Below are 9,905 nucleotides of genomic sequence, written 5' to 3' on the forward strand. Positions count from 1 at the left end.
AAGGTACGTTAGCATCATCAACAGCGGTAGCTGTTTCCTGTAGCTAGATAACAATCTAGAGAAGGTGAAAATGCAAGTTTCATGGTGTTAGTGAAATATTTGTCCCTTTGGACTTTCAGACAAAACTTTACACACACAGAACAGCGCTGACACAGGTGCAAGCAACAGATGTGAAGAATGCGAGCTGCTCTCCAAAGGCAATTAATTCAGAGACAAGCAGCAATGAGAAATGCATTGTGTTATAATAAATGTGACCGCGAGCATGCAGGAATATAAATTTTATGTCATCAATAATGATGTAGTTCTAGATTTTCTAGTAGTTCTAATCAAAACTAGCCTAATTTTGCTGTGTTTTCCCTTCCATCGAAATTGCTTCTAGAAGCAGGGCAGGGGAGCTCGCTTTAACCCACAGACTAAAAAACAACCCAGGGCAACATCGGTGGACTTGGCAACACTGATGTCACAGAAGAACCATTTCTGGTTCCCCAAAGAACCTTTCAGTGAGCAGTTCTTAAAAGAACCATTTTTTTCTTAGCGTGGAGAACATATTAATAATCTAAATAAAGAACCTATTGTGGAATGGAAAGGTCCCATGGATGTTAAAGGTTCAAGGTTAAAGGATGGGCAAAAAAACTAACTTAAAAGCACCCTTAGTAACTCATGCGTGAAGACATGAATTCAGAAATGGACCATTTGAACACCACATAGACAAGTCTGGGATTCCTTCGCGAGGATCACTGGAATCATTTTAGTCGAGTTTAAAATTCAACAATCAATTCTGATTTCCATTTTCCCAGATCTGTCTCAACTTCAGTTCCTAATCAACAAACCCCACTGCTGCTGTTGTTTATCAGGATACAGCTGAATTACAGCGTTCCCCCAAACTAAACCCCCTTCAGAATCAATAATCAGCATCCTGACAAACACAAGCGATTCACATGAGAAAACACTTGAGCGGCATCTCTCATGCCATAAATCATCTTTTGTTGCATGTTCTTGTCTATCTGTCATCGTTATTTATAATTTAACCCTGAGACTGTGCTCAAGCGAGGATCTGCAAAAAAAAAAAAAAACTCTGCACACGCCGCCAGGATACCAGAATAACAGACAGCCGTATCACTCACACGCATGTTGAGGAGGGTCAGCGTGTCCTCAGACATATGGCTCCATTTCTGTCTGTCAGCAGATGGCGGAGCTCCAATCCCAACCACAGATGAAGATGGTGATAAGAGGCCCGATACCCTTCTCCATCTTGGGGAATAAAGATCCCTCGAGGGGCTACAAGCCAGTCTTGGAGAAAGCAAGTGGCCCTTGTTCATGCAACACTTTGTTAACATGCATCCTGAGGGGATACTACTGTCTGTATCATTACAGGTTCATGCAGCAATCTCGCTGTCTTTCCTAGCAACCCATGCATTAGCGGTTTGGAGCAGGTCTTTGCTCCTGCCATATATACACTGGTTCATAGTCACCAGTCATTTTCCTGACAGCAGTGAAGTCTGCATTGCATTCCTTTACCACAAATTGGTGGTTAATTTTACGACTTGTTGTGAAATGACACCACCAGACTCATCAAAATCTTCAGTGCCAAAAATGCATTTCCCAAATGGAAGCCAATGGACTCTTATTTTATTTCAATTCCAGCCAAGAGAGCTGTTGGTATTCCTCAAGCCTCTTCAATTTACCATGTTTGTCAGTAACATCTGACAGTCTGCATTGAAAACGAGGCTGTTGCTTACCTTCTGACAACCAATGAATTACTCTACCTTCTGACAGGCATCAGGACTGACAAACCTGCTGTTCATTTCGTGAACCGAGAGATTATACATGTCCAAGAGATATGGTGCTGTCAGGATACACCTGCAAATTCATAACCTTGAGGCTCTTCGGGATGGATTTGAGCGATCTTTGGTCATAAGTAATGAATGCACATGTGCGGCTTCTTCATGCTGCTGGGTCCGTTTATGATCAAGGTGAAAAATATCTTCAGGGTGATTTTCATCGATCTTGTAAACACGCAGATGCTTGTACGCACCGGCGTGCTTTGTAACGCGCATATACCCGAAATCAGATTGTTTATACACAGCAAACAGAGAAGCCATTCATCTTCAAAAGTAATCTAGATATGCCCGGTTATTTAAATCACTGATTTGCCTTGTTATGGAGGAATATTCTGCCATGTTATAAATAGGTCTGGGTGATTTAAAAAAATTTAAATTATCAGTGACTCAGTTTTCATGCATTTGTCCTAAACTGGTATAAAAAGATTATTTTTTTCCAACAGTCATTGCCAAGAAGACTCAAAATGTAACATAAATCATATTCTTTTAAAAGTGTATAAGATATACATACTGTTTTTCACTAAATGAACAAAAGGAAAAATATATATATATTTAATCATTTTCATACAGGCACCCATACATCAAAACATAATAAACAGCAATTTTAACCTAATGTTACATATTTTTATGTGTATATATATCATAAAATAATAAGCAGTAATTTTAATTTTATTTTGTTTGTTGTTTTATGTTTATTTATTTAGAATTTTATATTGCCAAGCTTTACTTAAAAAAAATAATTCCAGTTCTAAAAGGATACTACTAATCTAAAAAGAAAACGTACAGTATTATAATTCAACTTACTGTTAGGTTAGTTGACTTCAAATTGTTTTGTTTTAGTATCGATTTTATTTTGTGAAGAAAAAAAGTCTTATGTTTTTTATTTTCAGCTTCATAATTCACAGCCTCTCGAGACTTAAAGCTCAATCAGCGCTCTTACTCTCTACAATCTGACAGCGAAATGCAACTAAAAACCCTTGACAGCAGCACACAGGTACAGCTTTTAACCAGAACCTAGAATTAACCAATATGCAGATATTATTAGTAGACTCAATCGAAAGATTATTACATCCATCAAATTTCACGCACATGAAAAGAAAATCAAAATTCGTTTTCACATTTCAGTTCACTCCAGCTCTGTGATAAATGGAGATGGACCTCTTGTAGATATAAATCAGTACATTCACTTGCCATCTTCTCGCTGTTTTCAATATTCATGTCAATATTCACATCCCGTGTAGTTATTCATTTACATGGAAATGAGCTGAGGTAAGTGTCATGACATTATGTGGATGAACGCCACAATCCCTCCGACTGCGGCAGGCCAAAGCCAAAGCTCAGACTGCACTGGAAATATCACACACATTCACAGACGCACTAGACATACAAAACACGACAGGTGCACTGTGGGCCAGCTTTATTTACGAATACAATTTGACCAAAATGTGCTAGCAATAAATAAACAAATAGTTGAAAATTAGGCCATTATTTTTTTTTATATATTATCATATCTTCTCAAACCTGCAAGCTGTAATTTTTTTCCATGCAACACACAAGGATATAATTGTGAAGAATCAAAATCCATAGAAGTACATACTAATTGTGCACTACATTATGGAAGGGCATTTCAGTCACAGAATAAACATTTTAAAAAGATAATTCTGACTTTTTATCTCACAATTTGATTTGTTTCTTGTAAATATAAGGAAAAAGTCAGTTTATATGTCGAAATTCTGAGTTTATATATAGAAATTCTGAGTTTATATCTTGCAGTTCTGAGTATATATATCTTGAAATTCTGAGTTTACTACTGTTTACATAGAGAGAGAGAGATTCAGAGTTTATATCTCACAATTCTGGGTTTATATCTCACAATTCTGGGTTTATATCTTGCAATTCTGAGTATATATCTTGAAATTATGATTGTATATCTTGAAACTATGAGTATATATCTTGAAATTATGAGTATATATCTTGAAATTCAGAGTTCACATCTCGCAATTCTGAGTATATATCTTGAAATTATGAGCATATATCTTGAAATTATGAGTATATATCTAGAAATTATAAGTATATATCTTGAAATTCAGAGTTCACATCTCGCAATTCTGAGTATATATCTTGAAATTATGAGTATATATCTTGAAATTCAGAGTTTATATCACAATTCTGGGTATATATCACAATTCTGGGCTTATATCTCGCAATTCTGAGTATATATCTTGAAATTCTGAGTGTATCTCTCTAAATTCTGAGTATATATCTTAAAAATTCTGAGTTTATATCTTGAAATTCTTGGTTTATATCTCGCAATTCTGAGTATATATCTTGAAATTCAGAGTTAATATCACAATTCTGGGTTTATATCTTGAAATTCAGGGTTTATAGCTCACAATTCTGGGTTTATATCTCATAATTCTGAGTATATATCTTGAAATTCTGAGTATGTATCTCTAAATTCTGAGTATATATCTTAAAAATTCTGAGTTTATATCTTGAAATTCTGGGTTTATATCTCGCAATTCTGAGTATATATCTTGAAATTCTGAGTATATATCTTGAAATTCTGAGTATATATCTTGAAATTCAGAGTTTATATCTCACAATTCTGGGTTTATATCATGAAATTCTGAGTATATATCTTGAAATTCTGAGTATCTTGAAATTCGGAGTTTATATATCACAATTCGGAGTTTATATCTCACAGTTCTGAGTATATATCTTGAAATTGAAGTTGAAATTCTTGACAGTTCTGATATTAACTTGGAATAATGAGATTATAAATCACAATTACCTTTTTTATTTATTTATTTTTTTCAATTCTGTAAAAGAAATGGGCTTCCATACTACACTGCAAAACATCTGAAGTCATTCATTAAGCTTTATGTGAGGAACAGACTGAAATATAAGTGGTTATTCACTAATAATCTATCTGTTGAATCAAAATTAGATTCAAAAGGGCATCTTGACACACTGAGCATGTTTTAGCCGAATGTGGTCTTCACCCAAAACTATTATATGACTTTAGCATACTATATGATTCTCGCAATTCATTTATTTTATGGTCCTTATAGAAATTATTCAATCAAGATACATTCTTGCTTTCTGCAGTGTTATATTTTGGTTTAGATTGATGTCTTTCAACAATCGAAGGATCTCAATGCTTTTTCTGCATCTGACACCATGTGCACCACATTTTTAAGATGCCACGTTAAAATAGTTAGACCCCTGAATTCTATTCCCTTCCATTCCACTGTATCTAGATGTTTTCTAACACAAGAATGAATCTTTAAGACAAATGAATGGCTCCTTAGGGTGTTTTTTGTTATTTTTGGAGCTTGACAGCAGTGTTGCTGTTAACTAAAACTACAACTACTGACTAGTGTTTATGTCAACTGAAATAAAGCTAAAATAAAGTAAAATATATTTATTACATGAAAAACTTAATAACTTAAATGAAAAGCACATAACTGAAAATAAGTTGACATACTAATCTTACTAAAACTAAAATTGAAATAAATTTAAATTAAAGATAAAAAAAGTATTTAAAGATTAAAAAAAATATAAAAGCACAAAATAAAATCACTAAAACTTAATTCAAAACACTACAATAGTATAAAAAAAAAATAGCAAAACAACACAGCTTGACAGTCAACGTCACTATAAACTGTCATTGCGTGGAAAACAACTGCATGATTATTCTTCAAATATTCATCTTTTTTTTTGTTGTTTTTTTTTGTTCCACTGAAAAAAAGTAACAGCATTCAGATACAACAGTAAATGACTGAGCTTTTTTATCGGTGAACTACTCCTTTCATAATTAACAGATGTATTTGATATGTTGTTGTCAAGGAATGGAGCAAATAATGACTTGATACATTAGTCATGAACTAAAGGTTTACAATGCTTTTGATACGCCATTTATGAGATTTTTCCAATTGCAGCTTGAAACATGTGAGTCATTGGTGATAAGGTGCTACAACATGTACTCTTTCATAAGTCTTTAGTGATATTTCAAGGAATTTATCTGTTGTGGTCAGGCGCGGACTGTAGTTAAAAGCTGTTTTATAACTCAGACCTAGATTTAGCCCAGAGGCAAGAGAAAGGATGAAAGAGATTGAATAAGAGAGAGACACAGGCATTGGGAATACAGAGGGCTCTGTTCCAAAACCTAGTCATCTGCCTTGCTGTCTACTATCTAAAGCAGCATACTAACTGAAATAGAACCTCAAAACTGACCGAACTGGAACACTCTACAAACTAGTAAGCTCATTTCAAGAAATGACACCTGACTCAAAGGCTGTTGCAATAAGAAGGTATCAGCCAAATTCGAACACTGTGTCCTAAAATTTACATGCATACATGCACACACACTGCAACAGGACATCTGACCGCCTCCACCTGTCTTCAACTAGGTCAGCCTGAAGCCAGCCATTGCATCTCACAGGTGTTTAATGAACAGCCTAAAATAACTGGCACTAACACACAAGACCCCTGCCCACAATGCACGAGTTCTGGTTACTATTGCTGGGATATTTTTTTTTATATTTTATATTAATATAAAATAAAATATTTTGTGTATTTTTTTATTTTATATTTTAAATGTATTTAATGTTTTATTTTATATTCATGTTTTACTTTTTTCAGAGACTAAAATAAAGTAAAATATAAATATTAGATGAAAAACGCAAACGAAAATAAGAACTGAAATAAAGAAAAGTTTAAGCTGACCAGCTACCAAAAATGTGTTCTAAGAACGTTTTGCTTACGTTTCATTAAGTTATGAAAACAATACTTCCTAATGTTTTTTTCGAAGAAAAAAAAAACACTTTTTCTTGGTTATATGAACATTAAGGGAACATGCAAGAATTATTAGAATGTTACTTTTTGAATTATCTCTGGACGTTTTGAAGCAACTTCGAAAAACTTTAAATGAATGTCTAACTAAAATGTTTCCGAAATAAAACGTTCCATGAACGTTTTTGTGCCAGCATTTTGAGAACATTAGTTCAAACCAAATAACGTCATATTAACATTACTGGAAAATGTTAGTTCTTAACTTTGAGAGAACCTTGCCAGAACATTCTGAGAACGCTTCTTGCTAGCTGGGAATTACTAAAATTGCTAAAACTAAAAATGAGTTAAAACTCTTGAAAAAGATAAAACTTTTGAAAGGTTTCATACTTGTTTGCACTAACAAGTAGTCTAAACGAATAAATAAACTCCAACCTTCTCGCACAGCAGAGCTAGAGAGAGAAATATCTGCCCCCTACAATTTCACACACCATTTAGTGGCTGATGAATGGGGCTTGAAAAAAACAACTGCCCACTTGCTGGGCACCACATATGAGGGGCTGTAATTTCACAGATGCACGAAAACAACTTGCTGCCACTCTGCATTGTTTGGACACAGAAGAGTCTGCCTGCACTTGCTGCATACAATGAATTCCACACATGAACTTCTGGCTTGGTACCATGCCATTCGTCGGGTGACCACAGAGGCAGAGATGCCATAACAAGGACCTTTTTCATAGTATGTGCAGTATGGAAATCATCTTTGTCTTTGATACCGTGAAGCATCACATCACAGACTAATAGCTTTTTGGGAGTAATGTGGATCTAATTCATTCCCGGCTAACTGGTTTACACAAGCACAATTACACCATTGATTTCCAGTGGAAGTATGCTTTTCAGTATTGTCACATGCACAATAGAGAGTAATAAAGCATTGCATACCTTGATTTTCAAGATGATGATGAAATGGGTGGAAACTGTTGTCCTTCACAGGGTCCTACTTTCCAGGTGTCGTGGGAAAGGTAAAGGTGCATGCTTATATTTTAGGTATATAACTCATAAGAAAATACTATGATCCCACATTACACTGTATTATACAATACTATACTATACTATCACATTAGCACAATATACTGTCCCTCACAGTAGCCTACTATACATCACACTGTACTACACAATATACAGTACACTATACTTCACTAAACAATACTACTTGTTACCACATTTACAATAGCACACTATAAGACTTAACATCTGCCCCTAACTATTATACACTATTGCATATTGTATAGCCTACTGTTACTGTACCACATTCTCATATCACATTACATAGGCTATCTAACCGTTATTACATGAGAATATAAGATAGCAATCTGTCAGATTCGGCGTCTTATCTCGACTATCATCAGATGAAACTGTCAAATCGATCAGGTGCTCAGGTGAAATGATGCGCATGTCACAATCGCGAGCTGTTAATGCTCTTTATGTCTGAACTTGCACCGGTTGCCACAAACACTCGCAAACTCACAGAACTGTAATAGGTTTCTCTATGCAATGCCTGAGCGGTCTCGCTTGCAAAAACGTGCCGGTTTTGTTGACAATGTGCAAAATGCCACTGGATAAAACACACGAGCGCGCAATGCATGGCACGAAATGAGAAAAGACGCACCTTTACGCGCCGCTCACCGTCACTAGTGAGACACAGATCCGCAGAAATCAAAGCGCACTTGTCTCACTCAAGTACATATTTCGGTTTGTACCCTTGAAAGTATACAGGGACATCATTCATGAGTTTCGAAATCCACAGATAAAGATCCAGAAGTGCAGACCAACCTGTAGCGTGAGCAGATTGCCGTCAGCTCCACGGAAACAGTGCGGTCTACAAGCAGCTGATGCGCGGCATGAGTTCATAAGACAGCACTGGAGACACACTGATATTTATACACACCTCCAGACTCCTGCTTTACACTGTTTACAACGCCGGTGCGAAGCCGCGCCCACTGCGCGACGATTGGTTGAAGGTATTCGAAGTCACGCCTGCTTGCATCTGATTGGCTCGACGGAACCCTGTGTGGTTCAAGAACTCAATGTACAGTATCTGGCGTTCTTAAGATGCGTTCCACAATCTTCTGACTGTAAATGAGATGATTATTCATTAGGGAATATGTAAAAGGTCATGGCCAAAAGAAAGTATTACACTGAAAACCGCACTTATGATTATGATGAGATTTCTATTCTGCTGACATTTCAGCGGATGCTTTTATTTTATTCAAAACAACAACAACAAAAGTGATTCTATTCAATTTAATTATGTTGATTTAGCAGATGCTTTTATTCAAAGTGACTTGCAAATGAGGAGCTCAGTAGAAGCCTTTCTGTTCACCGATGGAAAGATGTGTTGGTAGTTTCATGTGGAAAGCAGCACTGTTATAGAATCATAATGATTATGAATTATGACCCTACAGAGAGAGAGAGAGAGAGAGAGAGAGAGAGAGAGAGAGAGAGAGAGCGCGCGCGTTGACTCACACTGCATGATTATAAAAGCTATCAGTTTTAATCCATAGAGGTCGCTGTTATCATTGTTCCAAGAGACATAACATTTTATAAAGTGACATCCTGTTGTGATTCATATTAGCTTGAGAATTCAAACGCAATTTCTAAATAAACAGGTGTTCCTAAATGACTCATGCAGCTGCATTTAGCTTATTTCTCTACACTCTTTAAGAAGCATGCTGAACAAAATTATAATCACTTTCTAAAAACAATGTAATGGGCATAATTTCTTCAGTAGGGTTTCGATCTGTTTAAACAACAGATGGACTTCACTGTTTGCCTAGTTAATGGAGGCTGTTTTATATCTCCAGTCAATGGTAGTCAAGATCTGGGAATATACAGGGAATAGGAGGATATAAAATACAATGCACAGCATGCTTATATAAATTCCTACTCACCAAAAGAATTAAACATTAACCTGATTACCAATTTGCATGTCAACAATGTAAATATTGAGGAAGGAGGATATACTGTATATGAGCAAAGTAAATATAAAATAACAAAATTAAATATATAAAATATTTTATTTCATTATTTTATATTCATGTTTCCATATAGAGCAGCATGACTATTTTAAAACCAAAATTATAAATAGAAAAATATTATAGAAAATGTTATATACATACATACGTGTGTGTGACATATTTTTTACAACCAAGACCGCACGACATTTCCAGTGGTCCTGGAGTTGCCTTTGTAAATTCAGGAGGGTTGTGA

General features: G+C 35.4%; 1 protein-coding gene across 2 annotated transcripts in view; it reads right to left on the bottom strand.

Annotated features, from left to right (window-relative positions):
* LOC109055128 (cell migration inducing hyaluronidase 1) overlaps positions 1 to 8,620 on the bottom strand; it is a 121,367-nt gene extending 112,747 nt beyond the window's left edge. Inside the window, exons 1-2 of one of the 2 annotated variants that reach the window (XM_042727291.1) lie at positions 8,469 to 8,549; positions 7,578 to 7,632 (exon numbers count right to left, since the gene is read on the bottom strand). The gene's annotated coding sequence lies outside the window, so the exon portion shown is untranslated. Of the gene's footprint in view, positions 1 to 7,577; positions 7,633 to 8,468 lie in introns of both variants that reach the window. The other variant, XM_042727290.1, reaches the window with a different exon arrangement.
* Positions 8,621 to 9,905: the final 1,285 nt, after the last annotated feature.

Source organism: Cyprinus carpio, chromosome B7 (assembly GCF_018340385.1).
Source record: "Cyprinus carpio isolate SPL01 chromosome B7, ASM1834038v1, whole genome shotgun sequence".
NCBI classification, from domain to species: domain Eukaryota; kingdom Metazoa; phylum Chordata; class Actinopteri; order Cypriniformes; family Cyprinidae; genus Cyprinus; species Cyprinus carpio.